The following is a 26066-nucleotide window of genomic DNA, read 5'->3' as shown; positions in this document are numbered from 1 at the left end:
TCAGATTTGGCTTGCAAGTTTCCACCAGGAATCCTCTGCAACTCCTGCTTCATCCTCTGACCTCGGATCAACCGCAGACTGCTCCAGGAACCGCTGTAACTGCAACAAAGTATCCAGAAAGGCTACTGCAACTCTACAACTTCAGCTCCAGCCAGCAACTTCAACAGTTTCCATGGTGTGCACACTCTGGGGACTCCCTGTCTTCACCCTCCACCAGAAGGACCGAAGAAATCTCCTGTGGAGTGACAGAGTCACTTCCCAGTTCCAGCAGTCACCGTCTAAGATGAGGACAGGTTCCTCTTTTGCACCATCTTTTAGGTTGGCAGGGGCTCCTGTCCTTCCTGGAATCTTCTGCAACTTCTGGACTTGGGGCCAGATGTAGTAAACTCCAATTTAGCGACTTGCAAATTGCGAGTCTGACCGACTCGCAATTTGCAACTCGCAAATTTGGATGCAGAAAGGTGTCTCAGACACCTTCTGCGACTCGCTATGGGGTCGCAAAGACCCACCTCATCAATATTCATGAGATGGGTCGCAGTTTGCGACCCCATAGCGAGTCCCTGCACTCACAGGGATGGTGGCCTGCTGTAGTCTGCAGACATCCATGTCTGTGACTGCTTTGTCAATAAAGCAGTTTTTTTTTTCATTTTGCAGCCCGTTTTCCTTAAAGGAAAACGAGCTGCAAAATGAAAACTAAACCAAAACCATTTGGTTTCGTTTTTTTCAGAGTAGGCAGTGGTCCATAGGACCACTGCCTGCTCTGAAAAAATATTTTTTTCGGCATTCACAAAGGGGAAGGGGTCCCATGGGGACCCCTTCCCTTTTGCGAATGAGTTACCACCAGTGTGACACTGGTGGTAACTGCGAGTTGGTTTGCGACCGCATTCACGGTCACAAAGCAACTCTGAATGGCGATGCAGTCGCAAATAGGAAGGGAACACCCCTTCCTATTTGCGAGTCGCATTCCCAAATTGCGAGTCGATACCGACTCGCAATTTGGGGATGAGCATCGCGTTCGGCCTTTTGCATGCTGCAAACTGCGTTTTTCGCAGTTTGCGACATGCAAAAGGCATCGTACATCTGGCCCTTGGTCTCCTCTCTTTCCAGGTCTTCAGGTCCAGGAATCCACCATTTGTTGCTTGCAGTCTTGCTTGGTTCTTGCAATAACTCTATTCACGACTTTTAGTGTGTCCTAATGAAACTTGCAGTACTTTACTCCTACTTTCCTGGGCTCTGGGCTGGGGTATTTTACCAACCTTTGTGGTTTTCTTACACTCCCAGTGCCCCTCTACACACTACACTTGCCTAGGGGGGAATTTGTGATTTGCATTCCACTTTCTTAGTATATGGTTTGTGTTGCCCCAAGGCCTATTTCTTCCTATTGCATTCTATGGTATTTTCTATTGTTTGCGCTATCCTATGACTATTTACTTACCTGATTTTGGTGTCTAGTGTATATATTGTGTATAATACTAACCTCCAGAAGGAGTATTGCCTCTAAGATAATTTTGGTCTTGTGTCACTAAAATAAAGTACCTTTATTTTTGGTAACACTGAGTATTAGTACTGTGCACTATAAGTGGTATTGCAGGAGCTTTGCATGTCTCCTAGTTCAGCATAAGCTGCTCTGCTACAGCTACCTCTATCAGCCTAAGCTGCTAGAACACTACAACATTTCACTAGTAAGGGATAACTGGACCTGGTGTAAGGTGTAAGTACCTAAGGTACCCGCTACACGCCAGGCCAGCCTCCTACAACAGCTCACAACCCACAGCCCCACACACCTCAGTCACCATACCCACAGACACATCCACCACATTTGCTGTTGTTTTTTAGTATCTGACTTTGTGGGAAGTGTTGGTCACCCAAGACAAGGGACATGTGGGTGTTGATCCACTTGGGGTGTCATTGCATTGTGTTATGCTTGCTAGGGTAAGCATTTCATCTTGTGTTTGCCAATGTCAGCATGTATGGTGTAGATTTGTCCTCTGATATAGATTGTACTTTCTTCTCATGTGCGGAAGCTAGGGTTTTGTTTGTCCACACATGGAGGGTATTAAATTGTGGTAGCTTCCTTTGGATTTGACTGACCATGTGTCCACTTTGATGTGTGTACCTTACAGCTAAATCATCTAGATGTCTGGACACGTATGTGCTTTCTTGACTTGCACTTACACATTTGGCAGCTATGCATATCACTTGGCTTAAATATTGTTTGTCCCTGAGATACTTGAAGGGTCAGTTCCTATGCAAATGCTGTTTTAGGGGCATGTGCAAAGTGAAATGTGTCCATGAATGCTCCTGATGTCGCCATCACTATTATGCAGGTATTGTTTGCATTGTGAGCTTTGGATATTCGTTTCACAACCTATTGTGCATCCCATTGACCTTCCATTGTGTTGCAATGTGGGTGCTATGTGGGTCCATCAATGAGCAGCACCTGGGGCAGGACGTGTGTGTGATGGGCTCCATGGCGGCACAGGTCATGTAACAATGCCTGCAGGTGAGTTGCTTCCTTTATGCTTTCCGTTTCCACCTCCTGGGATGTGGTGGTTGGACTGCCACGGTCACGCTGACGGTAGGCAACATCATAATGTTTCCATCCGAAACACTGGCTCCGTCGGCCTTTTTGGCCTGCCTCGCCACCGCGGTGGTCTGCGCTGCCTGATGGTGCTGGGGGGACTGCGGCAGTCTTTCACTATGGGACTGCCAGCATCGTAATACTGTGGTCTGACTGCCAAGCAGATGGCATTCACACCACCGCCATGGTGGTGCACAAACTGCCAAACTCGTAATGCGAACCTTTGAGAATATGTAACAATAATTTCAATATGTAATATTAATTTTAAAGCAAATCCACATAAGTTCAGAGCAAGCCATATTCATTTAAACAACAGTCATATTCATTTAAACATGCCTTGTGTTCATTTAAATATTTGCCTAATTAATTTCAAAGCATGTTACATTTATCTCACAGTTTCATTTTCATTTAAAAAAGTGTGATGTTCATGTTACAGAATGTCAAATAACTTTTGATGTGGGCCATATTAATTTCATCAGGTGTCATATTCATTTCAAAGTTGCTCATATTCATCTTAACATGTGTCATATTCCTTTCTATGAATGTCATTCATTTCAATAGATGTCATAATCACCTTAACACCTGTCATAATTTTAACACAGGTCATATCCATTTCAACATAGTTTATAATAATTTCAATATATGCAGTATTTATTTTGCTGTGCTATCATATCAATTTCAAAGCACAACATATTCATTTTTACAAGTTTCATTTTAATTTCAGCATTGGTCATTTTCAGTTTAAGACATGTTGAATTAATTTCGGTGGAGCTCATATTTGTTTCAATGCACGTCATATTCATCTTAGCAGGTGTCATATTTCTTTCAATGGATGCTTCATTCATATTAACACATCTTAATTTTAACATGAATCATATACATTGCAACATATATCGTAATTGTTTCAATGTATATCACATCACTTTCAATACAAGCCATATTCATTGTGATAAATGACATGATCATTTTAACGTTACTCGTATTAATTTTAAAACATGTCAAAATCATTTCAATGAAGGTCATATTCAGTTCAACTTAGGTCATATTCATTTTAACATGTGTTATATTCTTTTCAATCAATGTTAAGTTTATTTCAATGGATGTCATATTCATATTAACACTTGTCATATTAATTTTAAGATGCAACTTATCAATTTTAACATATATCATATTAATTTGAATATGTATCATATTAGTTTGAATATGTGTCATATTAATTTCAAGGCGTGCCATATTCATTTTAACAAATCTCATGTGAATTTCAGCTGTGGTCATACTCATTTGAAGATATGTCAACTTCAATTCAATGGGGTTGCATTAATTTCAACACAAGCCATATTCATTTTCAATCATCTCCTATTCATTTCTATGTGTCTCATATTCATTGCCATCTCGGTAATATTAATTTCAACACAATTTAAATTAATTGCAACATGTTTAGTGTTCATTTCAATGTACATTGTATTAGTTTCAATGTGCTTTGTTTTCTTTTCAGGATATAATATATTCATTTCAATTCTTTATATTATTTTCAATCTGCCATATTAATTTCCATGTATGTCATATTTCTTTTGGCATAAGTCAATCATTCCAAGAAATGCCCCATTCTTTTTGGTGAATATTGTATTCAGTGATTGCTTTATTGTTTACAGTGAGGGCCATATTAATTTCAGTATGATTTATATATATTTCAGTATATTTCTTATTCAATTTGTTGTGGGTGTTATTCATATTAATCACTAAGTAGCATATTCATTCTACCAGGTTTCATATTTGTTTTGGTTCAATTCAGATTCACTCTGCCAGGTATCATAATTATTTTGACACATAGTACATTCATCCTGGTGTGTGTCATATTCATTTTGCAGCACGCTATGCACTTCACGAGGTGTCCAATATGGGGAGCTGTAATTTTGACATGAACGGCTTCCCATACAGATAGTTCTGCATGACTAATACTGGCCGCTATGTGTTAATAAATTCACAGACACAAAAATGACAATTAAAGCTAACTTTCACTATCATGATATCAAAGAAGGACCTGGGGTGTAGGCTGTGGCAGGATGTTTTAAATTCCAGTTTCCTGCCAGCCTGGCACCGCTGAATATCTGCCCGACTGCTGACGCTGAGAAGGGTTCCGCCTTCAGCTCTACAGAATCTTTGGATTGCGCCAAGATGACCCCTAGGAACAGCTTGGTGTGCGGAGGCAGCAATTGGGTTCAGCGGGAATGCATGCAGTAATGTTGCCCCTGTGCAGGATGAGAGCATGCAGCTGCAAAGTGGACGTTCACTACCCAGCTGCACTAGATAACCGTGCTATATTTAATTTCACTACATTGGTCCCTTCTGTACAGTGAGATGATATTACCTCAAGCACTAAGAGCAGCATCTCGCCCTCCCTGACTCCGGAACTGAACAGTAGAGCATCCTTTGCCCTGGGGGAGGTGCAGGGTTTGTGTCTTGTCACAGTGAGTGTCAGTAGATAATTTGGAGCTGGGCGGGCAGGCCGTTATGTGGGTTTGTGAGACCATGGTCATTTGCCCCCTGAGACACTGAGGTTGCAGGGTGCAGATTTCTGTTTCATTGCGGTTCGGCTACCAGTGCAGTCTGGTCTCAAAACAGCAGGTCAGGTCAGTGTGTGGGAACAGGGCCGGCTTTTGGTCGGCGCGAGCGGTGCAAACGCACTGGGCGCTGACCTCAGGGGGACGCTGTGTTTAGCAATAACTTCCGAAACGTGCAATTTAAAAGCACCTGCTGAAAAGTTCCTTGTGCATTTAGCCTTCAAGAAACAATTTAAATGTCAAGATACCTCTTGTGATTAATGTTCCTGCTAGACAGAGAGATGAGAGTTTTTCCTAGTGGCAGCTTTGACTCAACATAAAGTGGCGTGGAGGGTTAATATGCTTGCTGCAAAAAACAAAACTATGGGGCATATTTAAGAAAAGTGGCGCTACACACAGTGTGACGCTAATCTTGCCAAGCACCCAGAGGCCCATTGTAACCAATGGAAGTCTCCTTCTAATGCCTGCTCTGAGCAGGCATTAAAAGTGGCGGAAAAAAATGACAAAGAAATCTGACAGATTTCTTTGCGTCATTGTTTTGGCCCTCCTAATGGGGGGATGCCCCCTTTGCATACATTATGCCTGGCTCAGGCATAATGTAGCACAAAGGGTTACAAAGAGGAACAATGCATGCATTGCGCTTCTTTGTAAATATGGCGCAGCATTTTTGGCCTTCTATCACCACATTAGCTTAAAACAAATTACACTAATGTGGCGTTAGAATGACACTAGGGGCTCTTAAATATGCCCCCATGGGGCATATTTGAAAAAAGTGGCACTGCACACAGTGCTGCACCACTTTTCTTGCGCCCCTTAGCGCTCCCCTAACGCTACCATATGTGCGCTGTATTTAAAATATGCTGCAACATGACAGTAGTTAGGGGACTAGTGTCAGAATTTTTTACGCTAGTCTGCAGGATTAGTGTACATTTCTTTTATGCTAATCCTGCAAAGCACCCATAGGCCAATAGTAACCAACAGAAACCTCCTTTTAATGCCTTCTCTGTCACATTTCTATGCACCATTTCTCCCCCCTCCCCCCAACGGGGTAATGCCACATTTGCATACATTATGCCTAATACAGGCATAATGTAGCTCAAAGGGATACAATGTGGTGCAATGCATACGTTGCGCCACTTTGTAAAGATGGCACATCGTTTTTGGCCTTCCAGAGCCACATTAGAGTAAACAAAATGATGCTAATGTAGCTTTAGAATGGCGCTAGGGGCTCTTAAATTTGCCCCTATATTTTATGTGGCTAGCTGAGTGGACTAGTAAAGCCAGCCTTTACAAGTGCTTTAAAACACATGAATTTATGTGAAAGGGGAGGAGGTCATGGGGTGGGGTGGGGTGCGTCACACAGTCCTAAAGCTGACCTTGTGTGGGATGAATTTTCTTTTGTCTGTTTTGTCTGTTGTGGGCCTGTCAAGCTAGGTGGGTGGGCTGGGTTGAACTGCTGAATTTCCTGATGAAAAATAACTCCAGTAGCAAGTTTAAATGGACAGAGTGTGACATATGCAAAACCTATATATAGCATATGAGGACACTGGTGGAAGTATTATTTTTCCTTGCCCTTCCCCTACCAGGACAGCTCCCTCCCCAACCCCCCATTCTTACGGGTACATTTCACATCAAGTGAGGTCCCTGAAACGTACATATGAGATGCTCTGTGCATGTGATGCCCTTCTTCAACGCTGTGGCGTGGGTCTCACAGCAAGTCTGCACTGGCTAATGCAGCAGAGTTACTGAACACCTGCTGGTGACTGACCCTCTGCAAACTTGCTCAAGCTGTGTTTTAATTGTGATGAAGGTGTCTCAATTGTTTTGTAGAATGATCTTCTTAGAAAGAGGTTTTAGGTTTGTGATTTCAGGAGTTCTGCATTAGTTTCGAGGTATTTTTAGAACTTAGCTATAGGCTAAATGTCTCAATCAATATGTTGTTTCCCATGGTGAGATATGTTCGTTTTATCATATACCCTTTGACAGGTTACCAACCTGCATGAGAGGTACTTTTATCCAAGCGCTTTACGTTTAAGATCCTAAAACTGCACTACTTTCATAAATCTATTAAGCTGAAGTGTTAGTATTGTAAATAACGTCAAAGACTTAGGGCCTGATTTACATGATGGCGGAGGGGATATCCGTCACATTTGTGATAGAGGCTTCCTCTCCGCTGACATCTAAATCAGGCCCTTACTTCTTTAAGTTTCAAACCTAGGCCATATTTTTAATGTACACTTGGACGTATCTGAAGATGACGTGTAATTACATATGTGCTCTAATTTTGCAGGTTCACTTTTATGACCGATTCGTGGGCTCACAGGCCATGCTTTCTGTCTCTGAAAAAAGCGTCGGAACTGTGAGTATGTCTTATTGGCATTTTAACCCCTTCTAGTGCTGGCTAGTTGATGCAAGGAGCATCTGAGCACAGTCTGTCTGAGCGGTATATGATTTGTTAGTGGCAATGGTTTTTGGAATATTGCTTTGGTAATGACCCTGCTAGAACATTAAACACAATGAAATATTAACGAATTGCGCTTTTCAAAAGTGTGTAATGTGACATCTTTTGTAATTATAAAATAGATTTTACATTGAAGGAGGGTCATGTGTTCCTTGTGTGCTAACTCTGGATCATGGTGCTCAGTGATGGCCGATTTGGATGCTGGATCTTATAAGTATCTGTAAAAATGGAAAATATGGGCTTATTTACAAGTGCTTTGTGCCACCATTGTGTTATTTTGTTTTGATGCAGCAGTGGCACTAAGCAGCCCTACACACGGCGCCACATTTACAAATTGGTGCAGTTTGACCATTGTGCCAGTTTGTAAAGCATTGCGCCTCATTTACCTGCACCAGGTATAATGTATGGAAGGTAGGCTTTTCCGGGCAAAATGTCACGGAGAACTGGTGCAGCGAAATTTACTTCATTTCACTGCGTCGTTCTACAACTTCACTACGTCAAAAATTTAACACCTGCTCAAAGCAGGCATTAACCTGTCACAGGACCTTTTAACATGGGAGCCTTCCTTGCATTGCTGGAATAGCATCATATTTTTGATGCTACTCCAGCAATTCATCAGTTTAGGGCCACAGATGCATTGTAAATACAGTGCATTCATGCATGGCATTGTTAGGGGGTTGCAAGGCAGCGCAAGAAATCTTACTCAATGGAGCCGATGCGTCAGATATTTGTAAATGCCCTATAAATTTGAGACCTATTATACACTGGGAAGCAAATACAGGTAAAAGTGATCAAAATAAAAGAAAGTAACAGAGCAAACTCCTGTTATGCAATTCTCTGAATAGCAGTCATTTTAGGCAATAGCAATTTTTTGAGGTTTAATTGTGAGGAATAATTTTAAAGCTACAGGACAGAAAACTAAAGACCAGTGCCATTTTAAGAATTTCTTGGGCCCTGAGCAATACTTATTTTGGGGCCCCTTTATCATAATAACTTTAAACGGAATATTACCTGTTTTCAGCCAGTTTAAGTTCTTCGATCTCAAACAATACAGACATTTCTTTTACCTTTCAGAAACAAAGGCAACCAAAACAGGTGAAATCTGCCTATGTCAGTAAGCCAAACAGTATAAAAAAAAGCATATAAACCATTTTATTTGCACATGGAGCGAGGTTTGATTTTATATTTCCCATGATAATTTCTGCTGTACAATTAATTGTTGAATACGCCTGTTCTTCCCATTGTAAGAAAGACATGGCGAGGGTAATTTGTTAAATGTTTAGTGAACTAGTGCACAATATTAAAATGAAACATATCCACACAGGGCTTAAATTGTAGCTTTAATTAATAGATATTTAGCTTCACATCGATATACTGCCTCCAAAATTGTAAGTCTATGTGCAACAAAGAAAAACAAGACAGCGCTCTGCATATTTTCAATATTCTATCCAGTGAAATCTGGTATTGTTATTCTTAATGGGCTTTCCCTGTCTTGTTCCTCCTCTCCTCTTATGTATAAACGTTTCTGGCTAGACAGGAGAAGGAAAATAGGGGAAGAGATCATGCATAGAAATAAGTGAGGTAGGGAGAGAAATAAGACTTGTTTTTAAGGAGTGGACGTGGTATAATGATCAGAGCTGCCGACTTTGGAGGGGGACAAATACACTCGATTCTCAATGTCGACTCCACTCAGACTGACCTATGATAATCAGCATCCTGTAGGAGGGACAGATGCATTGTTTCAGGATAGCGTTCATGTCAAGATAAGGTGCTGGAGACTATTCCATACGTCGGTCCAAAATTATTTCAGTTGGACTGTTCGTGCACCAGAACACAAGATTCACTCGTGTAGCATTCGTTTTTCGAAACAATAGCATCCAGTTTTCACTGAGTTCAGAAAGCCAAGCATGTCCTAAATAATGTGCTAGAGTCTCTCTGCATATTTTTTCAGCTTGATATGTGTACTCCATATTGTTGATTTCCTTGCTGGAACAGGCGAAAGATGACAATACCACAGCCCATTAGAAGTAAAATAGGAAACATCAACAAACTGAATGACAACAAAGAACGGAAAAAGGATGGTATAAGTCCAAATACTGCTTTACATCTGGTCACCAGACCAGATCTAATGTTCCTAAGAAGATGCACAACACCAGTCATCAAAAATGAATTGAATATTGTTTGTGAGATATCAGCAAAATGTGTTGAATATTGCGTAACAGTCAGGTCTACCTGTTTTAAGATTATATAGTTCAGCTACAGAAGTCAAAGGGACTTCTCTTTGAAGCAAACTGACAATAATTTATTAAAGCTGTGAAAACGTATGCATTTCATATCAATACTAGGCCAAGGGATATTTCGAGTTATGTTTTGAGGTGGCGGGTACAAGGTCCTTCCACAACACTATCGTTTTCAAAACTGTAATCATATATGGCTGACCAGGTTCTCGCCCACATCAATAAGCATCTGTTAAAAATAAATGAGAACCATTATTCAGTAGTTCATGGTGTGCGGGGATAGATGAAAAATGCAAGTTACAAATAAAACATAACTTAGCCCTGGCATCAAAGCACTACACATTCAATGAAACAATATAGTAACGCACAGAAGGGACTGACCCAGGGCATTTCTACAGTACAGTTAGCCTTACTGATATATATATATATATATATATATATATATATATATATATATATATATATATATATATATATATATACATATACATATACATATATTATCGTTGTTGCCCTTTGGTGGCATACTGCAGCGCACTTCCATTTGCAGGTGGTGCTGGTTTACGGCTGTGCAAGCCGTTACTTCATCCCACTTTTTCCTTCTTTCAAGAAAGAATAACCACACTCCAAAATTGTTGTATGCTTTTCATGCTTTAATGCTGAACTCCATTAATCCGTAAAGCAACACATTACAAGGCCGCCCAACACGTTTCGGTCACCCTGACCTTGTTCACAGGCATTTCCTGCTGAGCCACTTTCAGTGTTTATATACAAGAAAAACCTCTATTAAAAACACCCACCTTGCCTCTTTTCACACTTGTACCATAATTTACACAAACAAAAGAGAGAAAAACTGTTGTCTTTCTCATCTCTTATATCCATTACAAAATTGCAGCAAAACTTTGTTTTCTAACATTTCATAACATTGATTTTTTCGGCGGTTTCAGTTGGATTATGGGTTATGTAGTCACATATGTAACTGACTATTTGCTCTTTCTAGCTTCTATGTTTGCTGTTACTTATACATGCTCTTACTTTATATAGAGTTCCTCCTGACATTTCCAACATGTTATATATTACAATTTAAATTTAATTTCGAATTTTCAATCAAAAAATCTATCTGCAGGTATTAGTACCCCTACCATATTTGAAGTATAAAGAGAACTAGTATTCTCGGACTTCCTCCGGTATAAGTACCAGTGGTCTGATAATCCGGAGGTTTCCTATTTTAGCATCTAATCGCCAAAGTACTTTATTGGTAAATATGAAACTGTGTTCAATCTCCCTCATATCTATTTAATCTCTATTGTATCCATGTTATATGTCTACAGGGCTTACTTGTAATACATACTTTTTCATGCAACGTTGCTAATGTCTAATCTATTTCTGCTGTTCTCTATAGGAGCAATACTGAATATGTTTACATACCAACTACACCCCCTTATTTCATACATATCTATCCGCCTAAAAATATATTATTTGCTTTTAAAATGTGCAAACACTGAAAGTATTTACTAAGGGATCTACAAAACTCTTATCTTATACTAAATGTAAGTCCATTATTTTAAGAATGTGCAGTGCTGAGACGTTAAGATCCATTCATATTATTCATCAAGGCTTGTGCTCACTTCACACAAGTCTGAACGTATTTTGAATTATTACAAATGTACAAATAACTCTGCATCCTGATTCAAACCTAGAAGAGTCAGCGAGCAAATCTAAAAAATATGTCTTGATTCAAGTTGGCGCAGTTTTTTCTCTCTGTCTCCTCCATGCTTATTTTTGGGTACTTGATCTATTGAATAATATGTCATTAGTTCCCATTGGCTATTTTGTGCTTTCTCCATGTGTCTTGAAGTTGCATAGCTTCTGTCCAAATATGTCGTAGCCTGGATATGTTCAAAATCAGTTTTTTTTGTTTCACATGTTGTGCTTCCTACATATTTTAAAACGCAGAGACATTCAATAACATAAACTGTAAATCGACTTTTACATGTGATATGTTGTCTAATTTGTTTTACAAGTCCATTGCCAATAGAATTTTCTTTTTTATTTCTCCCAATCTTATATATAGATATATGGTAGAGCAAATAAATGACACCGCACTCCCAGGAATAATAATGTACCGGATGAAATATATGTGACTGCATTTGGAGGCTGGTAAGAGATTGTATGCTTGTAATGCAGTTAAAAAATCTATAATAAAGAACATTGGACTCCAACTACCAGAATGCCTCTTAATAAAATGTATAAATGATCAGCAAAGATGGACTCATTCAAATCTGATGCCATTTTGAGGAAAGACGGTTAGTCGAAACGCGTCAATGGCAACTGAGTGCTTTTTATAAACAAAGGAGAAACTTTATTATTCCTGGGAGTGCTGTGTCTTTTTTTTACTTTACCATATATGTTGGGGTGATTGTCTACCCCAAAACGCCAGCGCCAGCAGTGAGTGTGCGCTCCCCTGAGACTAATTGTGTATATATATATATATATATATATATATATATGTGGTCATTTTAACTTTCTTTTAAAACATTTAAGAAAAATAAACTTCCATGAATGGAACAATCATGATTGCTGCATGGTTTCTTACAAGCCTATTGATTAAAAGTTTTGGCAGTCATGAAAATTGTAATCAGTACAGAAACCAGGTATTAACCATGTCACCTGTGGTGTGTCACTAACTGAAAATGGTATGTATTCCATTTTCACAATACCTATTAGTGTGTATGTGGATTCTTTAATTCTCCTTGTTTTCTAAGTTAGTGACAGATTAATAGGTTCAAAAATAACGGTTTCTTTTAAGAGTTGCCACTCATCTAGACTGACCTATCATAGTCAGCACCCTGTAGGAGGTACAGATGCTTTACTTGGCATTGTCTTTGGTGCTCTTGTAGTGGTTGCAGCATAGCATTCATATCAAGATAAGACACTGGGGGTGTTCCAAGAGTACTTGGGATGAAAGCCTGTGGGAGGATTTCAACCATGCTTGGTTGTGTATATGGGTGTTAAGATATCTGTGTCGAGATTATTGTGAGATCTGGTTAGGACTGCTACTCTAACAGTCTGAATTTCAGCCTTCAGAGCTAAGTTGGCCACACAGTTCCCTTTGGCATTAATGCCATCATGCTGATGGCCCAAAGTGTGTCTCACAGGGACCAGTTTAAGCTTTTCTGGTAAGACAATTACCTTTCCACAAAGCTGTTTATTCTTTATAGATGTTCCCTTTGAATCCTTGAATCCATTCAAATGCCAATGTTGCAAGTCAACATTGTAACCTTGCACACAAAGGATGAGTAGAACATGAGTGTGGGAACTGATGAGTCAGCCATTTGTAATGCAAGTAACAAAGCATGAAGTTCAAAAGGTTGTACAGTGATAGCACCTAGTATTTTAGTGTGGGTAGTTGAAGGTGGAATTTACCATCTTTCGCTACACCCTGCACTGCCCCACAGGCTGCAGAGTAATTACATTTTGTTCTTACTTCTCGTTGTGCAGAGCCATCTGTATTGAATATTCTGTGGTAAGACTCAATGGGCAAAGTAGTTGGACAAAATGTTTATATTGAAGAAAAGCCTGTGTACGAATAGTGGGATTATACTGAAACGTTACTTCTATTGCACTTAAAGAAGAGGTCCACTGCATCCACCTTGGGGGAGGGCACAAGCATTGGAAATGCTTGCCTGGGTGGCTGCCTCTAGTACAATCATTAGTTTTCCCTGCAGCAAAGGATGCCCCTTCAAAATAGCTGTCTGCACAGCTACAAGAATCTTTTCAATGGAAGTAAAAAGTTCTTCGGCTGGAGAGTACAAGTTAGACTTGTATGCAATAGGAACAGTCTTTCCTCATTGTAGATCCCATATGTATGACCTCAGTGACTTGGTATGACTCTAACAACCAGGTTGGTCTTACTGTCCCAACTTCGTAAATATTTAATCTCTAGCAAATCTGTTTGCAGAGCATGCAAGATAGCAGTATGTTTCTTTGTCCACTGTTTTGATGAAAATGTGGGAGAAATATAGTCATACAAGGGCTCCACTGGCTCAGTGTAGTGTGGCAAGTAACTATGCCCAAAGCTTCAGTGTGTCAGGAGGCTGCAAGTTAGCACACTTCTAAAGGAAATCTGGAGCTAAATCATTGCTGTCACTTGATAAGTCATATTCTAGGAAGATCACCATCAGGTAGGTGTTAGAAATTGGTTCTCTAGTTGGTAGAGGTATGCAGCCTGTCCAAGTAGGTCCCACAATCCTAGTCGGGGTAAGTCAGTTACAAACAATAAATTAACCTGTGTTCACCCTCTGGTACCTAGGCACAGAGCCGGCAGGCTTGTCTAAGGAGGCAATGTGTAAGGTATTTGTGCAACACTTAAAATAGTAACATAGTGTAAATACCACAAAAAGACTCCACACCAAGAAAAAAAAAGATTATATATTTATGAGTAAAATAAGACCAAAGGACAAACATCAAATGAGTAGGGCTTGATATGTAAATTTTAAAAGAATATCTGTAACTGTAGTGCTGAGACACTTAAAGCACCAACCAGGGCTATCTGGTCAGGTAGAACGGGGTAAATACAAACTTCAGGCTGACCGCGATGGAGAGCGGGCCAGCTACAGGGATCTACCTTGTCCCGTTGAAATAGTACCTTCTATGGATGATTGCATCAATGTCAAGGATCCGATGTGAGGAGCAGAGGTGATGATGGGAAGTTGATGCTTCAGTTTCAATCTATGTAGTAAGGGAATGTATCATTGTTAAGCTGCCCAGTCAGGGACCCTCAAGCAGTGGTGCGGCATTGAACTCCCTGTGCGAAGACGATACATCATCCTTGAGCCACGCAACCAGTTGATGCGAAGGTAAGGCATCGAGGCTGAAGGCGGTGCACTTGTTCAGAGCCACACAGTTGGTGCTGCAAAGTCTTTGTCCTTGGCGGCAGTGGTGATGCGTCAGGGCCGAAGCAGTGGTTCTGTTAAGCGTAACAGCAGCAATGCATCTGTGTTGAGGGTTGCAGCACAAAAGAACCCACTTTTAAGGGCACAGAAGTGTTTGTCACCATTTGGCAGGCAGTACTCACAGATGGCAGAGTCCAGGTGCTGTAGGGCCATCTGGGCATAATGAAAGGTAGGAATTTATACTTGCACCTGAATAGGGCAGTGCCTTTCTCCAAACAAAGAGCTGCATACCACCTTGTACTGTGTCTGGAGCCAGGGCAGGAAAGGGAGAACCTGTGTGCACTTCAAAGCCTCTCTTTGAAGTCACCCCCTTCAAGGGCACCACTGGGTATAAGAACTGGACTTCTGACCCTACCTAATCGGTACACTTATGGACCTGAGGATACCCCGCTAGGAAGAAGGGCTATTGTGCTGCTAAGGATGGTCCATCAGCCTGGTTGTGGCCCATCAGGATATGAATGGCCTGTTCAGGATGTGGATGGCCCATCAGGCACACCTCAGATTCAGGATGTGAATGGCCTATCAGGCACACCTCAGATCCCTTTGTGTGTGCCTGTCTAGGGGTAATGCACAAAGTCCAGCTGTCACCCAACCCAGACATGTATTGGAGGCAGAAAGCAGGTACACAGGGCTTAGGAGCAGAAAAATGCCAACTTTCTAAAAGTAGCGTTTTTTAAGTTATAAGCAAACATCAAACTTTACCATTAAGGAAGATTTATTATTACAGGTCCATTCGTGCCACACATGACAGTCCTATTCATTCTCAATCAGGAATTACACTTAAAGGTATGAAGGAATCCCCAATGTTATCCTATGAGAGATATATGCCTCACAGTAGTGAAAAATGAATTTGGGAGTTTTTCATTACCAGGTCATGTAAAACTTAAATGTCCTGCCTTTTACTCACAGTAAACCCTGTCCTATGGGCTACCTGGGGCATTCCTTAGGGGTGTCTTATGTGTAATGAAGTGTTGTTTTAAGCCTTGGCAAGGGGTTTAAATGCCAAGCTGACAGGGCAGTGAAACTGCACATATAGGCCCTGCACTAACAGGCCTGAGACATTTTAAAAGGTTGCTTAAGTGGGTGGCACACCCAGTACCGGAGGCCCACTAGTAGCATTTCATTTACGGCCCTGGGCACATATAGTGCACTATACTAGGGACTTATAAGTAAATTAAATATGCCATTTGTAGATACACTAATATTACCATGTTTCAGGGGAGTGAGCACATGCAATTTAACACTGGTTAGCAGTGATAAAATGCCCAGAGTCCTAAGGCCAACAAAAACAGATCAGCAAAAGTGAGGCAAGACAGGCAAAAAGTATAGAGGAAGACCACCCTAAGGCTGTCAGGTCTTACATTAGGCAATTCTCAATTTGGTAAAGTTAAATCTGTATCCGTGTGATGTTAATATGGTCACACCTTTGTCCACCGAAGTCGTGTACATCCAAGTCATCATCTGTAAGAGAAATATCTTCAATGTATGACAATACCTCGACAACTAGGTTGTAAGATCTCGATAATACAGGCTGAGAATAAGCAAAGACTGTTCTTTTAGCCCAGAGGGAAATGTCGAAATCTGAACCGCACCCCTTCGAAACTAAAAGCTGTTAGATACTCACTTTCAGTCACTATGTTTTGACTGAAAAATCCATTGGAAATGGCCAGAGTAGTTTCGTATTTTTTCCACACCAGGTTGGTCATTCAACCTATGCTATGAACACTTTGCACTGCGTAGGTCCGTGTATGCAACCTTAGATTCCTATAGTCCAAAACTATCCTACAGGATCCATCTGGTTTAGAAACTGGAAAAAGGGATGTGTTTGTTAATAATGGACAAAGTACTATAATACCCTCATATTGCAATAGATCTAAGATTTCCTTTATACCATGTTTTGCTTCTGTCTTCAAAGGGTATTGAGCCTGCGTTTGAGGTTCACTGCGTACATGAATTACATGTTGACTAGAGTGTTTACACACCTCACTTGGTTTCTGTATAAGGCCGGAGTCTGTTTTATAGGTCATTCACTGGTATAGATTCCCCTGATGTCTTGAGGTACTCTGATTGATTGCTCCCCCAAGCGTGTTTCCTTAATAAAGACTGGAGGGTAGTCCTTTTCAGCTAGGATGATGTCATAATCAAGGGACAACTGCGACCAGAAGACTGTTTTAATAGTACGTGGTACATCCCTTTCAATTTGTATGTTTAAATTATAAACCTTATCAGGGGGATCTAAATGTTTATCTGTAGTCCCAGCCTGCATAAACTCATCAGTTGGATTCTCATACATAAATCTCTGAACCATCTGATGCACTAGTGTGATTTCTGCTGTGCTGCCTAGAAGTGATTTTGCCTATGTCTTGTTTCGCAGGAGGACTTGTAGTTGTAACAGCATGTTTTGTTTAAAATTCCTGCTACTTCCTTCTTCTTTAATGGAGTTTTAGAGGCCAAACCGTATTCCTCCCTCCTTACACTGACATCAGTCTTTGCATCCTGCTTCACTTTCTATCCTATACTCCTCCTTTCTTTTGTACTTGGATCGCCTCCCTCTCTCTGCTCGTTTAGAGTCAGTGTCCTGAAAAGAATTCAGAAAGTGGCTATCGGAATACTGATACTGTTCAGTTTTTTATTTATTTTATCACAATTCTTCAAATTGTAACCACACCTACAAAATTCCAGGGATATTGGTGATCCAGTCCATATTTTCTCTTCATCTCTGTGTTTGTTCTTACCTTCTATTGAAAATCCATTTTTAACTGAACCCTCACTGCCATTTTTAGGTCTTATATGTGGCTTAATGAGTCACGTACCCAAGGTTTAATGACCCACAGAGGTATACACTTTCACAATTACTTTTGGTAGTTTTTGTTCACAGTCTTAAACTGGAACCATTTCCAATCTCTGACGTATAGCCAGAACCAGAGCTTCTCACTTAATGTTGCTTAGGATGATAGAGGAAACTGTGGATACGTTCCCCATGAACTTCATTCCTAAGTCCAGAGCTGGTGCAGCTCCATACTCATTCTGTACCTGTTTAAGAATGCCAGGGAGAACTACCAATGAAGGTGCGCCATACATGCTGGTGTAAATGCTTTTAACTATACATTTCTCTACTGGTGGCACCATCCCAATAGGAGGACACATATTCAGTAATCTGTTTGTCTTGAGGTGTAGTGTAAGGACAAACCGCTTCTAACTGGTTAGTCTTATGAGCAAACAAGAAAACTATTTCATTATGCTTTGTTGATACTTTTCTCATGACAGTGTTAATAGTCTGTGGACTAATGGTTTGTTAGAGTGTCTTGTCCCACACAACAGCAGGTCTGGAGCCCAGCATGAGTTGTATGAACTGTACAAGTCTCCTATGTAAGGTGACTGCGTAATTTAGAATTCCTATCACCTCAGCGGGTGCTAGGTTGTCAAGACGAGGAACTGGCGTGTAACCAGCCAAGACTGTCCAGGTAGCTCCTTTTTTGCAGAGAACCCACGGACATTTCTGTGCATATGTGTCAATTGACCAGCAAACCAGTTATGGTATTCCTAATAATTCAAAGGGATTTCCAAATATGAGTGAGCCCTATGCTGTGCAGGTGGTTGCGTTGCTTTGTAAGCTTGAAACTTTCCAGAGGCATCAAGAAGCTTGAACTCTACCCAAGAGGGAAACGTTTCAAAGGCATATGCTGCATGTACAGATATTCAATGTAACTGTCTCATCCCAGCATCAGGGACACTGTGTGGCTTGGAATGGCTGCTTCACTAAAGTTAGCTCCTATTGCATTAGGTTCTGCCATGAAGAACAAGTTAAAATGAAAATTGGATCAAAGAATTAAAAAACCCACAGAATGGGGAAAAACCTTTTATGAGTCAAGCTTGACAAACCAATTGATGTAGGTGCTTCCTTACCCCTAGTAAAAAGTAACCATAATTACTACAGACGTCTCCTGTCATTCCTTAATAAGGGTTCCCATGTTTGGGAATACTAAAAGAACTGCTCAAGACATAACATAAGATACTATCCCCACATTGGTTTTCAACTGCTGCGTAAACTATGACTCTGATGTAGCTCTACATTGCTTGCTTTCACATCCGCGGGTGGCACATGCGAACTTGGGTCAAAGCACCAATGCTGAATGTGAAAGACAGGATATCATAGCCCCTCAGAACCCCACCAAATACATTGTTGAAGTTGAATAATTGCTTTTGGGTTACTAACAATCTCTAAGCTGGGATCTTGGGCACCATGGTACTGGAAAAAAAAAAACGATTTAGCTCTTTACAATGTCACACACAAATAGGGTGTTAAGAAGAATAGACACTTTTAACTAAAAGCATTTATTGCAATATGGTTTAATTTGTTTCTTATCACACAGCAAATAGGCATGTTGTGAACAAGGAGAATACAATTAGCATTTCTAACATAGTTAAAATGTCATTTAAAACCTAACACACTAAAACCTATTTCATATTCACTACACTAAGAGAGCATGAGTGGTAGAAATTTAAATATGGACTTTCTTATAGAGAGGCAATGCACTCCATACCTTGATGACAGCAAAAGCTGTGTTTATCAGAAAGACATGAAGGCATTGTTTGCTGCAAAAGGAAAACACACACCTTGACAGTGTTCCTTCTCCTAGACTCAGTTCATTATCCAACTCAGGTACAACTTAGAATCTTTTTAGTGCTCTGACAGCAGTCATGATTGCCTCCGGCAGTGTTTTGTGTGATAATTTGGGCGAAGGACCTCTCCTGACAAGTGGCCCTTTTATACTATCTCTTGTTAAGGGATTGGAATTTTGAACATACGTTCAGGAATTTCTGACATAGATTAGTTGCATCAAGATGTGTGTCCCAGACATAGGGGGTCATGGACCGCCGGGGCCAGGGTCGGCGGGAGCACCGCCGACAGACCGGCGGTGCCCCGCAGGGCATTCTGACCGCGGCGGTTCGGCCGCGGTCAGATGCGGAAAACCGGCGGTCTCCCTTGGAATCCCCCATGGTGGCGCAGCTTGCTGCGCCGCCATGGGGGATTCTGACACCCCCTACCGCCATCCTGTTCCTGGCGGTTCGCCCGCCAGTAACCGGATGGCGGTAGGGGGTGCCGCGGGGCCCCTGGGGGCCCCTGCAGTGCCCATGCCAATGGCATGGGCACTGCAGGGGCCCCCGTAAGAGGGCCCCACTGTGTATTTCAGTGTCTGCAATGCAGACACTGAAATACGCGACGGGTGCAAACTGCACCCGTCGCACATACCCACTCCGCCGGCTCCATTCAGAGCCGGCTTCCTCGTGGGGAGGGGTTTCCCGCTGGGCGGGCGGGCGGCCTTCTGCCAGCCCAGCGGGAAAGCCTGAATGGCCTCCGCGGTCTTTCGACCGCGGAGCGGCCATATGGCGGTTCCCGCGAGGCGGGCGGCTACCGCCGCCCGCCTCACTCGGAATCAGGCCCATAACCTGATGATCGTACAAGGTAAAGATAAAACTACACTGTTTTGACTATTCATCTGTATTTGCTCTTTTTTGACCTTGACATTGTCATATTAAGACCCTTGTCCTAGACCGATGTTGCATCAGGAGTTTTATTTATGTAATTGTCTTACTGACTTGACACTTCACAGTTCTTTGGAAAAACAAGGTCAGGCAACATCTGTGACAGGACAATGATTCTGCAGAAATAGAGAAAATGGATACTCAGTTTGCCTAAAACCCAAGTTGGGGTTTGGCTTTATGGACTTTATGTCAAGTAGTGGGGCACACTGAGGGGTGATGTAAAGTAGAAAGGTAGGTAATGTAGAAGGGGGCGTTAGAGAGAAGGAGGTAGTCAGATAGAGAGGTGAGGTAGAGAAGAATAGAGAAATGCAATGGGAAGAGACAGTATGGTGAGGTAGGAGTGACAAAATGATAAGGGATATATCAAACAAGTCTGGTAACGAGAGTAGTGAGACGGAAAGGTAGAGAGAAAGACAGGCATCGTAGGAAGTGATACGAGGTATAGAGAGGAAGGTGGTAAAGTAGCGGCAGGTAAAGAAAGAGGGAGGTTGATTGAAGCGCAAAGAAAGGATAAAGTATGAAGAGAGCTGTGAGGTAGAGAGATGCATTAAGGGAGAAATGGAGAGAGTGTGATGAGGTAGAAAGAGTGATTTGAAATAGAGAAGCAGAGTGATATGAGAAAAAATATAGAGAGGCAGTAATGGTATAGAAACAGTTGTATTTAAAGGAATAGGTAGTGAGATAGATAAGGTACAAATAGTAAGTACAGTGAGAGAGAGAGAGTGGAAGTGGTGAGGTGGGGTAGATAAAATGGTGAGATATATTGAGGTTAGGTAGTGAAAGAGAGATGGAAGAGAGAGATGAGGTGAAGGAGGTGTGTGTTAGACAGAGAAATTAGAGAAGGAAAGGAGACAGTGGTGAGCTGGAGAAAGGACTTAGAGATATACAGATGCAAGGTATATAGAGAAGTGAATAGATAGAGGAGGGATGCAGAGGTCTGTTCAAGCAGTGAGAAGCAGAGAGAGGGATGAGCTACAGAAAGATTTGTGGTGGGGCGAGTGGTAGAGATGTGGAGGTGGACACAGAGAGTTGGAGAGAGAAATGTTAGACTGTGACAGCAAGGTGGAGTTGGTAGAGGTGTAGTGAGAGAGGTAAGTTAGGTTTAGGTGAGGCACAAGGTACAGAGGGACTTCAAATAGAAATAGGGAGAGATGATATGTATGCAGAGATAAGGAGATAGCAAGAGGGAGAAAGAAAGATGCAAAGTAGAAATAGAGTGAGGTGAAATAAGGAGAGAGACACGAGGCAGAAAGATTTTTATTAAACAGTTATCAACTGCCTGAGAGTGCATGTATCGTATATGAAGCATCCATTCACAAATGTTAAATTAAAGAGAGTCTGTTTTTCAAACGGACTACTACTCTAATGGAGTGTCTGAATCCCTTTAATAGTTGAACCCTTGGCAGATGGGGATCATGGGCAATTGTTCACTTTGCCCATGTCTTAAACCTAAAATGTTTTGTGATAACGTGATTCAGGTGGTGAAAACCCATTTGTTCCAGAACTCATTTAATGTAACATAGTGGTTACGTGTCTGCTTTTTGAATGGTTGTTTTATCCTTGCACATTTCTAAGCAACTTATAGAAATTGTAGACAAACATCATGTAGTGTGGTATAACACATTAAGAGGGAATCAGGGTTAAATGTAAGAGTGAGGAAATGGGATGGTTAATGAAAGGAAAGTGTGGCAATGAAGTGGGAAGAATGAGTTTTGATGCCTTAAAGGTTTTCTTGGGTTATCAGCGTGCTAAAAGTTATAATTTAGGAAGTAAACAACAGGCAAGAGAGATTTTGTGAGATACAAATATTCAGTGAACTACAATATAATTTTGAGCGTAAATCCATACAAGAGAATAATTTGGGCACGCAATAGTACAATTTCAGTTACAGTAAATGTAGGAAAGTACCATCTTTCTTGGCATGTTAACCCCATTTTTACCTGTATGTCAGTATGTTTTTGCCTGTCTCACTGGGTTCCTGCTGGTAAGGACCCCAGTGCTTATAGTTATGGGCTAATGTGTGTGCCTATATAGTACTTAACTGTGTCACTGAGGCTCTGCTAATCAGAACCTCAGTGCTTATGCTCTCTCTGCTTTTAAATTTGTCACTATAGGCTAGTGACTTCATTTACCAATTTTAATTGGCACACTGGACCCCCCCCCTTATAAGTCCCTAGTGTACAGATACCCAGGGAATTGAGGTTCGGGGAGATCCTTATGAGCTATAGCATTTCTTTTGCCACCCATAAGAAGCTCAGACAAACTCTTTCACAGAACTGCCACTGCAGCCAGCGTGATATAATACACACACTATTTCACAGCTATTTTCACTGCACTTAAGTAACTTATAAGTCACCTATATGTCTAACCTTCACTTGCTGAAGGTTAGGTGCAAAGTTACTAAGTGTGAGGGTACCCTTTCACTAGCAAAGGTGCCCCCACAGAGTTCAGGTCCATTTCCCCGGACTTTGTGAGTGCGGGACGCCATTACACACGTGCACTACATATAGGTCAATACCTATATGCAGCTTCACAATGGTAACTCCGAAGATGGCCATGTAAGCTGTCTAAGATCATGGAATTGTCCCTCCATTCCAAATCTGGTATTGGGGAGACAATTCCTTGCGCCCTGCATACTGGGGGCTCCCCTATGGACCCCCAGTACTGCCAAACCAGCTCTCTGAGGCTTGCACTGCAGCTACTACTGCTGCCACCTCACAGACGGGGTTCTGCCCTCCTGGGGTCTGAGCAGCTAAGGCCCAGGAAGGCAGACCAAAGCATTTCCTTTGGGAGCAGGGTGGTACACCCTCTCCCTTTGGAAATAGGTGTTACAGGCTGGGGAGGGGTAACCTCTCCCAGCCTCTGGAAATGCTTTGTGGGTCACAGATGGTACCCTCCTTGCATAAGCCAGTCTACACCGGTTCAGGGACCCCTTGTCCCTGCTTTGGCACGAAACTGGACAAACTCCCCTGTCCATCCCCACCCTGGGCGTGGTGCCCAAAGCTCCTCCAGTGTGTCCCAGACTTCAGCCATCTTGCTTTGCAAGGTGTGGGGGCACTCTGGAGGACTCTGAGTAGCCAGTGCCAGCAGGTGATGTCAGCGACCCCTCCTGATAGGTCCATACCTGATAAGGCAGCCAGTCCCCCTCTCAGGGCCATTTAGGGTCTCTCCTGTGGGTTCTCTTCAGATTCTACTTGCAAGTTTCCAGCAGGAATCCTCTGCAACGACTACTTCATCCTCTGACCTCGGATCAACCGCAGACTGCTCCAGGAACCGCTGTAACAGCAACAAAGTATCCACAAGGCATACTTTTCCTCTGCAACTTCAGCTCTAGCCAGCAACTGCACACAGTTTCCACGGTGTCCACGCCCCGAGGACTCCCTGTCTTCACCCTGCATCAGAAGGACCGAAGAAATCTGCTGTGGTGTGACGGAGTCGCTCCCCTGCTCACGCAGGCACCTTCTAAGTCGACGGCCGGTTCTTTTGGACTCCTCTCCTGGTGACGAGCTTGCTCCTTGGAACACAGAGGGTGGACCTTATCGACACAGACTGTCCTGAGGTCCTGCTGTCTCCATTTGGAGGAGGTAAGACCTTGCCTTCCCCCATAACGACAGTACCCCTGTGCACAGCGTCTTCTTCACCTCATGAGGCCTCTGTGCACTATTTGCAAAATCCCTTCATGCACAGCCTGGCCCAGGTCCCCAGCACTCTATCCTTTGTCCCCGTGTCCTGGGACTCCCATGGGTGTTATCTGGTGCTCTGTGTGCTCTCTGAAGTGCTGAGAGACCCCTCTTCCTCCTTACACAGAGCTGAGGCCCCCAGGTCCCTCCTGGGTCCAGATAGCATCTACTTAACGCAAAATGCGACTTTTACAGAACCAAGGCTTGTTGGAGGACTCAAGTGCCAAAACTCACCTGCATCCAACTTCATGACGTGAGACATCCTTTGCATCATGCAGGAACCCACTGGTATCTTCCTAGGGTGCATTTCTGTAGTCTTCGTCCAACTGGGGACTCTTCTTTTGCACCCTCTTCTGGATTGGCAGGGGCTCCTTTCGACTTCTGGACTTGGTCTCCTTCTTTTGCAGGTCTTCAGGTCCAGGAATCCATTGTTTGTTGTTTGCAGACTTGGTTGGTTCTTGCAATAACTCTAATCACGAGGTGTAGTGTGTCCTAAGGAAACCTGCAGTACTTTACTCCTGCTTTTCTGGGTTCGGGATGGGGTAATTTACTTACCTTTACTGTAGTCTTACTCTCTCAGTGATTCTGCACACACTACAATTGTCTGGGGGGAATTTGTGATTTGCATTCCACTTTCTTAGTATATGGTTTATGTTGCCCCTAGACCTATTTTCTCCTATTGCATTCAATAGTATTTCCTATTTTTTGCACTATCCTATGTCTAATTACTTACCCTATTTTGGTGTCTGGTGTATATATTGTGTTTAATACTTACCTCCAGAGTATTCTTCTTGCTTGTGTATAAGTAATGTGTGACTATAAGTGGTTACGCAGGAGCTTTGCATGACTCCTAGTTCAGCCTAAGCTGCTCCGCTACAGCTACCTCTATAAGCCTAAGCTGCTAGAACACTAGTACATTTCACTGTTAAGAGATAACTGGACCTGTTATAAGGTGTAAGTACCCAAGGTACCCACTACAAACCAGGTCAGCCTCTTACATTAAGCAAAACCCAATAAGACTGAAATGGGTTAGCGGGTGAATAATAGACACCTAGGGAGGGTTGATAGATTGTATAAGTTTATTGTGCTGTCTCTTACATAAACTTGAAAAAATGTATATTTACACAGTTTTGTGTAGTGGGCGAAGAAGACATGTCATTTAGGGCCATATCACAAGTTTGGCGGTCCGAGGACTGCCAAACCTGTGGTGGCGGTCGGACCACTGCACTCCTGGCGTTCTGACCACCAGATTCTAGTCCCGGCGGTGAAACTGGCAGGAGACCACTGCCACAACTTTGCAGACAGTGTGCTTCGTGAGGGTGCTGGTTAGCCCCCTCTGTGCTACAGTATAGGAGTCCCATTCCGTAGCACTTTTGGCAGGAATGCTCTATTACAATGTGCCCGCCAGTCAGCCCGGTGGGAACATTGTAATAGGGTAGGGGGGATGCCACCAGTATGATGGTGGCGCACACCTCTAAGGCTTTGGTGGTCCTATGGTGGGACTACTAAAGACGTAATGAGTCCCTTAGTCTATGTTTACAATATTTCTGTTTTATGACTGGTTTCTTTGAAAGCCGAGAAAGAGAGTCAGCTCAAGTTTAGGGGGCTACACAGGTAGAATGAGAGAAAGACAGATTTACTACAGGTTGGGAATTGCAAGTAGGTTTGGGACGATGTTAGAGATTTGGTAGGTGTGTACCATAAGAGGATATAATGGGGGATGCCATTGATTGTTTAAAAAATCTTGGCAAGCAGTTTTACCAGTACTTGGCTGCTATCTGACAGCAAATCTGCTATGAGACACTACCATAAGAAGGGTTTATGGTGAAGAAGAGTAAAACAATGCAGGGGTTACAAAGTTGTAAATTTGTCCTTGAGAGCGAGGCATACTATTTGGGGGGATAGTTTGTTACTATAGTCCACTGCTAATGCTTATAGCTGTTTTCTGTGACTTTAGATGAGTTGTAGGACAAGCACTGCCATCCAGTGACAGGATAAATTACCTAATATTGATGCTAACAATACTGGTTATCAAAAATATTGA

The 26066-nt window shown here is 42.2% G+C and overlaps 1 protein-coding gene and 1 long non-coding RNA gene across 15 annotated transcripts in view; one reads left to right on the top strand and one right to left on the bottom strand.

Annotated features, from left to right (window-relative positions):
- PKNOX2 (PBX/knotted 1 homeobox 2) overlaps nt 1–26066 on the top strand; it is a 3670033-nt gene that overhangs the window by 1083195 nt on the left and 2560772 nt on the right. For all 12 annotated transcript variants that reach the window (XM_069224545.1, XM_069224549.1, XM_069224540.1 and 9 more), the window contains one exon: nt 7433–7501. The gene's annotated coding sequence lies outside the window, so the exon portion shown is untranslated. The remainder of the gene's footprint in view (nt 1–7432; nt 7502–26066) is intronic.
- Nucleotides 8932–26066, bottom strand: part of LOC138285065 (uncharacterized) — a 196432-nt gene continuing 179297 nt past the window's right edge. For 2 of the 3 annotated variants that reach the window (XR_011201508.1, XR_011201510.1), the window contains one exon: nt 8932–10069. This is a non-coding gene — a long non-coding RNA (uncharacterized lncRNA). The remainder of the gene's footprint in view (nt 10070–26066) is intronic. The other variant, XR_011201511.1, reaches the window with a different exon arrangement.

This window comes from Pleurodeles waltl, chromosome 3_1 (genome assembly GCF_031143425.1).
Source record: "Pleurodeles waltl isolate 20211129_DDA chromosome 3_1, aPleWal1.hap1.20221129, whole genome shotgun sequence".
Taxonomy (NCBI): Eukaryota; Metazoa; Chordata; class Amphibia; order Caudata; family Salamandridae; genus Pleurodeles; species Pleurodeles waltl.
The sequence above is the reverse complement of the archived record's forward strand: the minus strand, read 5'-3'. Positions and strand labels throughout refer to the sequence as shown.